Source organism: Mesoplodon mirus (assembly GCF_964341445.2).
Source record: "Mesoplodon mirus genome assembly, chromosome: 17".
NCBI classification, from domain to species: Eukaryota; Metazoa; Chordata; class Mammalia; order Artiodactyla; family Ziphiidae; genus Mesoplodon; species Mesoplodon mirus.
This window is the reverse complement of record NC_138993.1, coordinates 2,412,862-2,425,940: the sequence shown is the minus strand read 5'-3', so window position 1 is coordinate 2,425,940 and position 13,079 is coordinate 2,412,862. Positions and strand designations below refer to the sequence as shown.

Here is a 13,079-nt window from a genome sequence, read left to right as displayed (position 1 = left end):
CATATACATATATCCACTCTTTTTTTTTTTTTAGATTCTTTTCCCATATGGCCGTATAGGCCATTGCAGAGTATTGAGTAGAGTTCCCTGTGCTACAGAGGGAACTTACTAGTTATCTATTTTATATATAGTAGTAGTAGTGTGTATATGTCAATCCCAATCTCCCAATTTGTCCCTTCCCCCCTTATCCCCTGTAAACAATTTTTAAAATAGTAGTTTCCATGATTCAAGTTGCACACTTCATTTCATTCAAAGAGGGCGGAAGAATAAATTAATCTGAGGAATGAAAGACCCCTGGATTATCCAGTAATCCAGAGAAGCTGAGAAATTTGGACATGTCATTTTGGACCGAAAATGAATCTTTAATCCAAGTGAAGAGTGTTTCATTTCCTGGGAAATAAAAACGAAAATAGGGCACAGGTAAATCGGCTTTTTTATTTTGTCCAGGTCTCATGATTGCCCTGGGACAGCTCAGTTTAGTTATCACGTCATTTGTTTATTTGTTGCTCGGGTCCCGTAAACCTTCATTCACGAGGCACTTCCTGAACCCTTTGGGGCTCGGTGATGTGTGACGCACAGGACGGTAGCAGACTGAGAGCAGGCAGGTCAGACAGAACAGACTGTTGAGTGCGTCTCTAGGGGCAGCACAGGGAGGACTTTAGAAACGGGAAAGACCAGGGCTCACCAATTTAGATGGTCGGGGAGGGAGGGCTCAGAGGAAGTGGTGCTTGAGGACAAATGGGTGGGATTGCTTAACATTTGAAGCTGAAGCATTTATCGAGTTTCACGTGAAAGATGTGTCTTGGCGTAAATCTGAAGATCTTTATGTGAACAGAGTAGTTTAACGACTGAGCAGCCCAAACCCCTTGACGGGGGGCTGGGCCACATGCTGTTAGGGCTGTGCCCTCCACACCCAGCACCTGCTCAGACCTGGCTGCACACACGGCGCCTGCTGCCGAAATGATTCAGACATGAACCAAAGCAAAGCCCATCTCGGTGCTTCTGCAGAACATACCTGTTTAGATAACACATACTTTCAGTTACCAATAACATTTCTAACAGTTGAATATGAGATGTTGATAAGTAACCGCGATGCTGGCTATTCATGAGTGAAAAACCTCAAGTAATGTTTTGAAAAATCGTAGTTTTGAATTTTGCTTTGCATTTTGTTTGTGATTTACTAGATTTGTTTCAACTAAACATGTCTGCAGGCTGTTTTTTATCTCTTCAAATGCAAGTTAGATTTTGATATATCCAGTTTTATCACTAATTTTAGGCAAATATATATGTACTTACTTTCTAGAATTGCCTGAATGCCATTTTTAAGCCTAAAGTTCTTTTACGCCTTTATATAATCCTTTTCATGAATGTGTTATTTATTTTTATCGTAACTGTTATCTTAACTCTTACCTTGCTAAGTAGAAAACAATTCAAAATTTCTCCTATCCTGTGCAAAACAGTTCAATAGTTCCTCTTTTTATGTTTTCTTTTTATATTTCCCCTTTCCCTCCAGTGTTACCATCTGCTTGTTTTCTCCCTGTTCCCAGTGATACCCACAGTGAAGTTTCCATCCACATTCTCTGCTGATGTATGCGCGGCTGTGTTTACTTCTGGTGCTGCTGACTTTCCCCATGTGTTAGGGACTTGGTCGGTTACACCGACTCCGGGTTCAGGTTTCCCGCTCACAACGTTTACTCACAACTACTTCAAACTTTTCTTAAGATGAGAGCTTAAATTACCAAATACAGATTCTTCCCCACTACAGATTGAAGAGTGGAAGAGAAGAGAGTGTAAAGGGAGAGAGAGCTACTGTGTGAAAAAATGTCCAACTACTTTTTTTTAAATTAATTTTTATTGGAATGTAGTTAATTTACAGTGTTGGGTTCGTTTCTGCTGTGCAGCAAAGTGAATCAGTTACACATATACGTAATATCCACTCTTTTAAAAATTCTGTTGCCATATAGGTCATTACAGAGTATTGAGTACAGTTCCCTGTGCTAAGCAGTAGGTTCTTATTAGTTTTCTGTTTTATATGTAGTCGTGTGTATATGTCAATCCCAATCTCCCAATTTATCCCTCCCCCCGCTTTCCCCCTCAGTGGATGGACCTAGAGATTGTCATAGTGAAATAAGTTAGACAGAGAAAGACAAATATCCTATGATACTGCTTATATGTGGAATCTACAAAAATGGTACAAGTGAACCTATTTACAAAACAGAAATAGAGTCACAGACTTAGAAAACCAACTACTTTTAAAACCCAGTAGCAGGACAGCCTCGTGCAGACTTGGCGTTCCCCTGGCGGTGGTTCCTCTGGGCATTTTCCTAGCCTTGTGGCCTGGTTTACATTTGCACTGGCTTCTCTTGAATCCCCTCGTGGATACTGAGGCTTACGTGGATCTGGACATTGCGAGTCTGGACATTTCCTTGTAAGGCACAGAGTGACCAGGAGGATCTGGTCCTCTAGAGTCGATGTTTGATTGCAGCGAAGGTCTGGCCCGGGAGCTTCAGCAGGTGGATGACTCATCCTGCCCCTGATCATTGATGAAATTTGATCATGGGAGTAGACCTTTCTTCTCAAACCCAGCTGTTATTCGGCCTCCATCCTGAAGGGTAAGGATGGATCACCCTGGTAATTGCATCCTCCCTGGTGTAACTGCAGACGTTATTCTAATTCATAGGCACCTAATCCTCTTCAGATTTAACAGACATAACTGTCTCCATAGGTGTCACCTACACTTGGAGATACGGTCAATGAGGCTTGGTTGGCCACTTCTGGAACTTCCAGCCAGGCCTTTGTTGCAGACATTGGCTGTGGTTAAACAGGGTTTCCTTATCACTCAGGTGACCCCGTGTTTTATAAGGAAAATAATTTCCTGAAGCACAAAAGCCAATGAAAATTATTTTTACTTTAGGAATTTTATCACTTCTTTATGAGAAGGAAACACTGCAGGTATGATCCCCACTTTACTGATCAAGGAAACTGAGGCCTATGCTTTAAGGAGATGACTCAGCTTGGTACAGAGAACAACACCACAATCTGGGGCAACGGAGAGAGAGCTGCGGGTCTGATCTTTTATCTTGATTGAACTAGAGATGTCGGACCACACAGTACATCTCAGTTCCAGGTGCCAAATTAATAGAAATGGATGCGTGGCACTGAATTTGCAAAATGAGGACAGGAAATTGACACAGAAAGTGAAAGATCACATAACTTATAAACCCAGTAAGGAGATGAGAGATGCAAGAGATAAATCACCAGGATGGTCCAAGGGGCGGTGATGAATATGCATGGCCACCCTCGGACACGGACACTCTGCATTAGGTGTTGCTGGCCTTGCGGCAGGTTAGAAACATGGCTGGGAGTGGGGAGTGGAGGGGAGGCTACAGCCATGTTTTTAAAAATGAAGGAAAATGACCCCAAATGTGAAATATTGCGATTAGTAGTTTTCATCTTAGAGGATTTCTTTTCAGCCACAGCTCTCAAAAAGTGAAAGGACAGAGGAGAGAGGAAGAGAGATTTTTCTCTTTTTTTTGTCTCCGTGCTGTATATTTTTTATATACATTTTGAGGGCAAAATGTCACACCCCAGATACAGCAAGGGCCAGGTATTATGGATACAGTAACATTTACACATACCCCACCTATTATGCAATTGAAGCTTCTCCTGACACAAGTTACTTACAAAATGGGATAAAATCTTAGGGTATTCAAGCAGATTTTCAAGTTTTGCTTTGCTCAACAAACATCAGTTTCAAAGTCTGCCGTCTTCCTGGGGCAGATTCAGGATCCAGAGCAATGACCAGGACGCGGCCCCTGCCCTCACGGGTCCACCGCCTAGTGTGAGCGGGTGGCCCCTGAGTAAAGGCACAGCCCTGCACGGAATCCCAGCCTGACTCTGTGCCAGGAACTGATGGAGTCAGGAAGACCTCCAGAGATGGCCGCATCTGACCCCGTCCCCGTGGTGCTGGCTCCTGCCCTCGGGATGCTGGGGGACCCTGGCGCCCAGCCTCTGGCCACCTACCCCTGCCCCCGAAGCTTGAGTGCTCCCAGGAACCGTCATTTTCAATTCCGTTGACGCGTGGAACTCGCGTCTCAGCCCTGCTGTCACCCGTGGTCTGCAGACTCAGGGTCCCACCAGCTCACATTCCCTTCCAGGTGCGCGCAGGTAACAAACTGAGCATGTGCCAGACTGACTCTCGGTTTGTGTTCATTTGTGTTTTACTCCCACACTCGTTTCTCACTCTGTCTCCCCAGGTTCACACCGTTCACACTGTGGAAACGCGCTTGACTCTTGGAGCGTCTTAAACAGGCTGCTTCTGGCCACGCCCATCCCACCGTCAGCCCCGCCCTGGGTCCACTGCCTCTCTTCTCTGCCTTTTGTGTAAAACACCTTAGAGCCACGTAAAGGCCTCCCCGCCCCTTAGATTCAGTCCTCTACCTGCTGATCTGAAGGACATCTTTGCCAAACGCAAATCAAGTTCCTCCACCCTGAGGCACACGGCCTCCGAAGGCTGCCCACACCGCAGGCCTGCGGCCCTGTGCTTTCCTGGGGCCCACAAGGCAGAGGTGCATACCCCCCGCTTCGTGTCCTATACTTGAGAGTTTGCAAAGCTCCGAAGATCTGTGTCCTCCTGTGCTCCTTCTAGCAACTCTGAATCGTGGGTGTTATTGTGATTTCACTATAGAAAACTGAAAGAAATACTCAGAAGGTTGAGTGATTTTCCCCCAATCCCATAGCTGGTGAAATTTGGATATGATCTTTACAAAAACTCCTGGTTAGTTAAACGTCTAGCCAGAGCTCTTTCTGTTGGGTGTGACGCACACAGGGCACGGTGACGACAAAGGCTGTACGAACTCCTGACCTCAGAAAAGCGTGACAGGAAAAATACTGATTTAAACCTTGATAGGAAGATGGCTTCCCACACCTGGAGACCAGGGTTTATTTCATACCCGCAGGGCACTGAGAGCTGGCTTGCCCGCGTTCACCCCCAATACTGTGATCTCGTGGAAAGGGCTCACGTGCCCTCTGTCTTCCCCAGGAATCAGCTGCAGCACCCCCACGGGCGTGGGCTTTGGGAAAACACAAGGCAGAAACTGCTGGCTGCAGGGATTGTTCTTTGTTTACAAACATCCTGCTGTCTCTGTGCGCACCTGTCCATAACTTCTCTTCCACCCTGGTGTCATGGTCCGTACCAGGATCCGATCCACCTCACTAGAGGAATTTACCGAAGCAGCTGCCAGCCTGGACCTGCAGTGGGTTGGCCCAGAGTCTCCCACGTCCGTAAATTTCTAGAAAACAGAAGCAGGGAGAGGGCAAGCGAATGCGATGCTTTAGTCCACAGCGGGTTTGCTTTTTGGCTCTGACGTGGGTTCAGCTCTGCGCATGGGAGCCTCCATCCCTGAGCATCCTCTTCCCACCCGTGCACCGGCCAGCCCCCCGGGAGTATGCGGGGCATGGTGCAGCCCCACCTGTTGCCCCTGCCTGTGGCCAGGGGTCCAGGCTCTATCCTCTCACACCCTCAGCCCTCACGAGGGAAACTTACAAGGCTGAGAGTCCATCTGCATTGTCTATACATTTTGGGAGGTGCTTCCCCAGGGACCAGCTGGGGGCAGCCAGCGGAGGCCGCATGCCTGCATGGAGGTGACACGCGCAGCGTCCTGAGGGGCCTCGTAGCTCCACGGGCCCCGACCACTTAGCTCACATGTCTTATTCGCTGGAAATCCTTACCCCGGAGTGAAACCAGTAGCAACTGGATGAAAACCACTATTTCATGGAACCCACCTCCCCTTTGGGATGTGACCTTATAAACAAAATGAGAAAAGTTTATTTTGATTATGCTAAGAAAGAAGCCGATTTCTTTTAGTTTGCCCAAATTTCCAGGGATATGACACGTTACATGCTAATATGGTCACTTAATCCTTGTCTACAAAATGCCAAACACCTGGATGGGAGGAGAAATTCAGTCAAAAACAGATATTTCCAAATAGCTGGATGTTTGAGCTAAAGTAAGTCAAATAGCTAACTTTTTTTTTTACTATCAACATGTTTTTCAGACTTAAATTACAGGCTTTGTACTTACTTGTTAGCTCTGACCATCAAAGCCTTTTTGAAAAATCTGAAAAATGAAGATGTGGTTCTGAAACCCAGCAGGAGCGGCTTTGCATGAGGTGAGGCTGGTTTTAGAGGCTCCCGGTCGGCTCCCAGGCTGGGAGGACAGAGTAGCCAGGGAGGTGTGAGCGGCTTGGTCACCAGCTTCACAAGCCTCCAACAGGTGCTGGATTACCCCTCCCGGTTCACTGGAACTCAGAAAGTGGCCTGAATTTATCTCATTTAATCAGCGAGGAAAAAGCATCTACAAAGACAGCCAAGTGGATGCCCAGAGGCTCAGGGGCACGAAAGGTTTTGTTGTCCCAGAGATGGCGTTATCCTCTGTCACATGTATTAATTAATATGAAGGGAAAAGGCAGCATTACAGTTGTCAAGAAGGGTTGTTATAAACAAGCCAGCGGCTGTGCCGAGCGATTTACAGTGGACAGAAATGCATGGTGCGTGGTCTATGACTAACATTCATGGCATGGTGTCTGATTACATCATAAAATTTTATTGTATGGTTATTAATATTTATATAAACTAAAACAGACGTTTGACCTGACTTGTACACAGATTTGAAAAAGTAAAGAAACAAATCAGTTATTCTGATAGCGTTTGATCAAGAAGCACAGATTTTATTGCCAACAAATTGAAAGTTGATTTTTTGTTTGCTCAACTGCGAATTTTACTCTTTGTCTGTTTTAGGAAATGGATCAAAGCATCCATGAGAGCCAATTGCTGGTGCACTTTTTAAATCTGATATGTTAAATGTTTCCGTTCGTTTAATTGGCTGGTGGGGCAAGAAAAATAATGTGATAAAACTTTTTCTCATTTTGTTCCTTTATTGTTTTACTCCTATCTGTACACTGTGAGCAACGTTATAGTGATAAGTAACATACTTTTGTAAAATATATATATATATTTTTAATGTAGCTAAGCATCTCTAAGGAATATTATTTATATAGGCTATGTACTTAAATGAGCGACCTGAATATTTCGTCTTTGGGATTTTACTGGCATCCTCGACGTCCTGGCGCTTTCTCCCGTGGCGGGCTGGCTTTGGGGACCAAGGCTGGTCATTCCCCGGCACGAGGGGGGTGGAGCGTGGGGCTGGGAGCCGCAGCCGTGGACTTTGGGCCAAAGGAGGGAGACAGCTGAGCCCCTAGTGGCCTTCGGGTGCCCGCTTCCATCCGGAAAGGAAAATCTATCCTGGCACCCATTCCGGCTTGACCTCGGGCAGCCGCCCCAGCCTCTGAAGCGCTGCCAGGCCCTGGGCACCCTTGGGGGAGCCCACACTGAGCCTGCGCCCCTCTTCACATGCACCGCTGGCTCTTATTTTCAAAAGCGCATCCCGCTGCTGAGAGGCACGGGCCCCTGCCTCCAGCCCGGCAGGTGCGCCGCTGGACCGGTCAGGGTCAAGGTCAGGGTGGAGGGCTCCCGGGGCTGGCTGACCCTGCCCCGGCGGAGCAGGTCGCTGATGCGAGTTCCTGGGGGTGCGGGAAGCCTCTCTCCTCTGGCGTGGGAAGACGTGCGGAGGCCCCCCAGACGGAAGCGGATTCCCGCGCCGCGTGCTGAGCCTCGCTTCCCAGTGTTAAGGGACATGGTCTGTTCCTGACGGTCTTCTTTCCCTCCACCAAGTCTTACGTTTCGGGAGAATCCTAGGAATCCACACTTGAGGTGGGACTCGCCCGTTACATGCTACGGATTAGGAATTTTATCAGTTTCGCAAAAAGTGCCCTCAGGAAAACGAGGCATTAAAAAAAAATCTAAAGATGAAGTCAAGTTCACAAAAACATGCATGTGAAAAATGTACGGTTGGGCCTATTTTGTAAGACAAAATGCATTTCAACATGAAATTCCCGGAGGAGGCGTGGTGTGAGAAACTTGGTGCATCGTGCACCTCCGGGGACCAACCAGAGTAAAGGTGAATTGTTAGGGAGAAAAAGGTAAGTTAACTATAATGATAGAAAACGTCAGCTCAAGGAAGAAGGTGCTCCTGGCAAACTGAAGGACCTTCCATTTCGAAAGATTCTCTCTGTCCCCTGGAAGGCCAACAGTGTGGCTCCTTGGGAAAAGGAAACCCCCCAGAGAACCAACTGTTCTATTAGCTGAACCTCCAGGAAGGCAAACAGCAACGTGTTAAATAAAACGCTCTCTTTCTCTGAGTGTGTATGGTGGGGAGAAGGCAAACCATCTTTCCTTGGAAGGGCCTTCTGGAATTGCCTTTGCTTTTATGAATCTGGGCTCGGGCTGGGGTGGAGGTAGCTAAAGCAGTTGTTATTCTCAGCTTTTCTGCATGGAGCTCTCCTGGAATAAATCTGTGTGCACACTGATTAAAGCAACTGCAAAGGCATTTAATGCAGGCAGTTTAAAACACAGGCTGTGTGGCTTTGCAGCAGCCCGACCCGTCCCATCCTCATGTGCCAAACTTTTGGCCACCCTGTTGCTGGCGGAACAAGAGTGCGGATGAGAAACATCACTGTGTGTGGGGCATCCGACGACCACCTTCTCTGCTGGCTGGGGCCAAAGCGGCAATAACTGTAGTCACTCTTTTACTGCCTAAAGGTTCTATGTAAGCAAACGCAAGGCATGGGCCTTGAAAGGGGAATTGTTTTCTCAGCCTCTTGCCCAGAACCACCCTGGACCACTTATTATTATGCTTTTCCGCCCCGATTTCACAGGTTTGGGTAGTTGGGCCCTTGTTGTTCACCAGTTGGCACGAGGGAAGTGCCCTTTTTGCCTTGTAGTGTGGTCTCTCCGATGACAGTTTTGGTAGCAAGGTAGAAAATGAACATGTAGTAACAAATAATAAAAGCACATCTCTCGAGTTCATTTGCAGCCTGAAGATGAGCTTTTGAAAGGTTAAACTGCCAAGTTCATGGCAGTGCATGTGATGCCTGGACCCCGTCCAATGTACCTGGAGCAGCTGTCAGCCTAATTAAGCCAGATGTGCCTTCAACGTAAACGGACCTCCCAAGAGGAATAAGAACAGATTTCAGGTTCTAGCAAAGGACAAAAGGGGGGCGGTGGTGGTAAGGATGTAGGAGAGGCGGGGCTACAGCCCAAGAACATCCCTCGTGTGATGTCATTCTTACCTGGCAGGGCCCCAGCTTGTAAGTGTCACCTTGACTGAACTCAATTGAAACAATCCTACAGGAGGCTGAGAAAAGCGACTTATTTTAAGTGAAGTCTGAGTTAGTTTTCATATTCAATCAAATGAAGATATTTGCTAAACTTTCATTTTTTGACACGTGCTTGCATACGTGCACACGCGTGCACACACACACACAACCTCAGCCTGCCTTTAGATCCTGAGTTATTTAAAAAATGACATTTAAGCTGTGCCAACTTTGACAGCCCTTCAAGTAAGTGTGCAAAGCAGAAGCCAAGAAAGGACATCAACAGACCGCCAACTTTCTCAGGTTCTGTGATTCCCAGATCAGGATGCACGTCAGGCAGGCTTTTGCAACCCTATTACTATTTAAAACAAACATTCTGTAAACCATGAAATGTAAGGTACAAATAGTGGGTGTTACGTAAAAAAGAAAAAAAAACCACTCTAGCTTCCAGGCAGTTTTTTCCATTCATGCTGTAAAATGTCGTATCTCCAAAACAGAAGCGTTTGAGAAGCAGACCTTTAAGCTCAGCCAGGAAAATGCTTCTCAGAAAATTTTCCTTTGTGTTGCTGCATTTAGTAACTACATCGATGAAACCAGCTCTCAGTTGCTACGTCTTGAAGAAAACGATGAGAAACACCCAGAGCCTTTTGGACACTTGATGGCTGCATCATAATTCATTTACAGAAAAACTTCATTGACCTTTATTCAGCGACGTGAAGTACAATTTATTTAGCAAACACATATGCAGCATTTACTCCGTACCAGGCACAGCTTTAAACACTTTATAAATGACAACTTATTTAATGCTTATAGCAATCCTATGTTTTAGGTACCCTTATTTGTACCACTTTACAGGTAAAGAAACAGAGGCACAGAAAGGTTAAGCGACTTACCAAGGCCACACAGCTACACTCTGAATATATAGAAATATGGGTGGTCGAGGAGGGTCTTCTCTTGTGAGAAGAACTAGAAGAAAGGATGCGATGAGAATCCTACTGGAATAGAATAAGCTCAACCACAAATGGCAAACTTCCGTCTCCGTGGGTGGACCGGACGGTGCCCTCAAGCTGATTTGGAGACAATCAATGAGATTAATGGGAAACAGTTATGTGGCGAAACAGGAGGATCAAAATTCAAGGCTCGATCTTAAATCATGCTGCAATGAATTGGGCATTATTTAATGTATTCATCTCAACTTTGACGTTTAAACTGGTCCCAATTGACAGAGTTAGTGACTGAGAACATCCCCTCCCTCCTTCCTTCCTTCCTTCCTTCCTTCCTTCAAGGGCTGGACACTGCTAATTCTGGGACTATAAGGATGATCAGACACACTACAGCCCACAAAGAACACAGAACCCATGTAGTGGGTTGAATAGTGTCTCCACCAAATGTGACCTTATGTGAGAAATAGGATTTTTGCAGATATAATTAGTTAAGATGAGGTCATACTGGATTAAGTGGTCCTCAGTTCAGTAACTGGTGTCCTTCTGGAAGAGATGCACTGAGACAGAGACACACGGGGAAGAGGGCCACATGACAGTGGAGGGGTGCAGCTACAAGCTGAGGATCTGCAACCCAAGAGCATGGAACAGATCCTCCCTAGGACCTCCTTGGGGAAGGGGACCCTGCCAACACCCTGCTTTCAGACTCTGGCCCCCAGCACTGTGAGAGAATACATTTCTATGGTTTTAAGCCACCTAATTTGTGGTACTTACTTACGGCAGCCCCGAGACACTAACATAGATTCTGGTACCAGGAAGTAGGATGCTGCTGTAACAAACAGCTAAAAATGTGGAATTGGTCTTGGATTTGGGTAATGGGTAGAGGCTGGAAGGGTTTTGAGGTGCAAGGTAGAGAGAAACGTAGATTGCCCTAAAGAGACCACTGCGTAGAAGTATGGACATTACAAGTAGTTCTGGTGAGGGCTCAGACAGGTGTGGGGAGCACAGGACAGAAAGCTTCTGGTGTTTCAGATAACTCCTGGGTCCTCCTGAACAGATGTTGGTACAAACATGAGTGTTAAACACGCTCTGGTGACATCTCAGAAGGAGAAGCTGAAGGAAACAGGAGGAAAGGCTGTCCTGGTTTTCAGGTGGCAGAAACCTCACTTGATTTACGATCTTAGCTATGAGTCCTGTGTCCTTTACTACTGATGATTATAGAAATGACCATACAGCAGAAGCTTTGAGCTAAATACTACATCATGATAAAATTTTGTGCAGAGAGCTAATTCTTCTTCAAATTTCCAATCCTTCCCCCAAATTACGAAAGAAAGACCAATTTTGATGTTCCATGTAAATAAATGTTAAGTTATTAAATGAGAAAGGAAAGCAGAGATCTGACTTTATATGACCTTGCTGGGTCTTATAGTTTTAGAGTTGGAAGAAAGTTTAGAAATCACCTAGACTATCCCCTGGATGCCATCCCCGAGAAATCACTGAACATCTTTAGTGCTTTATGCTTTTCTACTTCCTGCATTAATTTACCCACCACAGTATTGCTCCAATTATTAAAAAGTTCTTCTTCATATAAATCTCAAGTCAGTCCTGCTCACCCTTTGACCCTGAGCCTCTCTTCTTCATAAAGATCAAGAATGCCTTATGCTTCCATGTCAGAGATGTCCCAATATTGGAAAATTTGTCCCTTGACATGTACTAGCTTCTTTTTGGTCCTGTGAACTATTCCATGCAAACATGGTTTAAGAGTCATTCACTGTCCTAGGGACACTATATACTATCTTGTCATTGATGTTTCCCTTGAGTGAGGTTTAAACAGGACACCAAAATCAAGGTGAGTCCTGACCATAACAGAATAAAGCAGGCTCAGCACTTCTCTCGTCCTAGCATTCGACTTCTACTTTTTCATACTAAAACCACATTTTACTAAGCCAGCTATATCTCATGGTTGCCTTAAAATAGAGCTTCAAGCACCTGAATTCATTCAGTGACATTTGCATAAATTCTCAAAGTGATAAGACCAGTTATACCAAAGAGAAACGTTTAATACTATGTGAACACACATTATATAATATAGGTAAAATATAACATGGAAAATATTTTCCTATTTATATATTTTATGTGTTCATCACTGATGGAATAGAACTATCTTTACACTCAAAAATCTTTTGGAATGTGAAATAAAGGGCACGAAGTTTCTTCCATATATCTGTAAAGAATATAAAGTTTTAAATATAGATAAATAGAGCGGTATGGGATTAGTATATTTTGATTGAAAACTGCATATTTCACATTGATAAAAATGGCATGAAATGTATTTGAAACATGCAAGGGTTACACATCTGACTTTGTAGATGGTCCAAAATTTACCGTGTGAAAAGTAAACAAACAGGCTGAACTTCATTTTTCATAGCAGTTCTGGTGATATAATGAGGCGATCACAGGAAGCTATTGCATTTGAGGTAAGCCGTGTGTCTTACTAAAAGTTAAGTGTCTAACCTCAAATATAACGACGTCTGTAAAAGACAAGGATGTTTTGCTGCTGGTTGACTCTGACCAACACTTTTGGGTGATTTAGAGAGTAGCTGATTGCCGGATTGCACTTATTCTTGTCTAATGAAATGGTGTAGAAGCTTTAGTTCCTTGGAATTAAAGACAGTAACCTATTAACAACAGTAATGGATGCAAGAAGTACACATTTTTATTTATCAAATGTGCCTTGACACTTCTGCTTCCATTTATTATGAAGTAGCTTGCAGCAGACCAATACGCCAGCTTGAGGACAAACAGGAAAATTGGATGAAACCATTTGAATACACTCTAGAGCTGTCAGGGCGATGAGAAATTGAAGGATCAAGGTCCTGGAGAGAAGGAGACCTCTGAGATACATAAGACCTTCCCAAGAGTCACT

General features: G+C 45.1%; 1 long non-coding RNA gene across 4 annotated transcripts in view; it reads left to right on the top strand.

The window, feature by feature from the left end:
• The window catches only part of LOC309792371, a 109,369-nt gene extending 102,437 nt beyond the window's left edge, over window positions 1-6,932 (top strand). For 2 of the 4 annotated variants that reach the window (XR_014291689.1, XR_014291690.1), the window contains one exon: window positions 4,257-6,932. This is a non-coding gene — a long non-coding RNA (uncharacterized lncRNA). Of the gene's footprint in view, window positions 1-3,780; window positions 4,168-4,256 lie in introns of all 4 variants that reach the window. The other 2 variants (XR_014291687.1, XR_014291688.1) reach the window with 2 other exon arrangements.
• The last annotated feature ends 6,147 nt before the right edge of the window (window positions 6,933-13,079 follow it).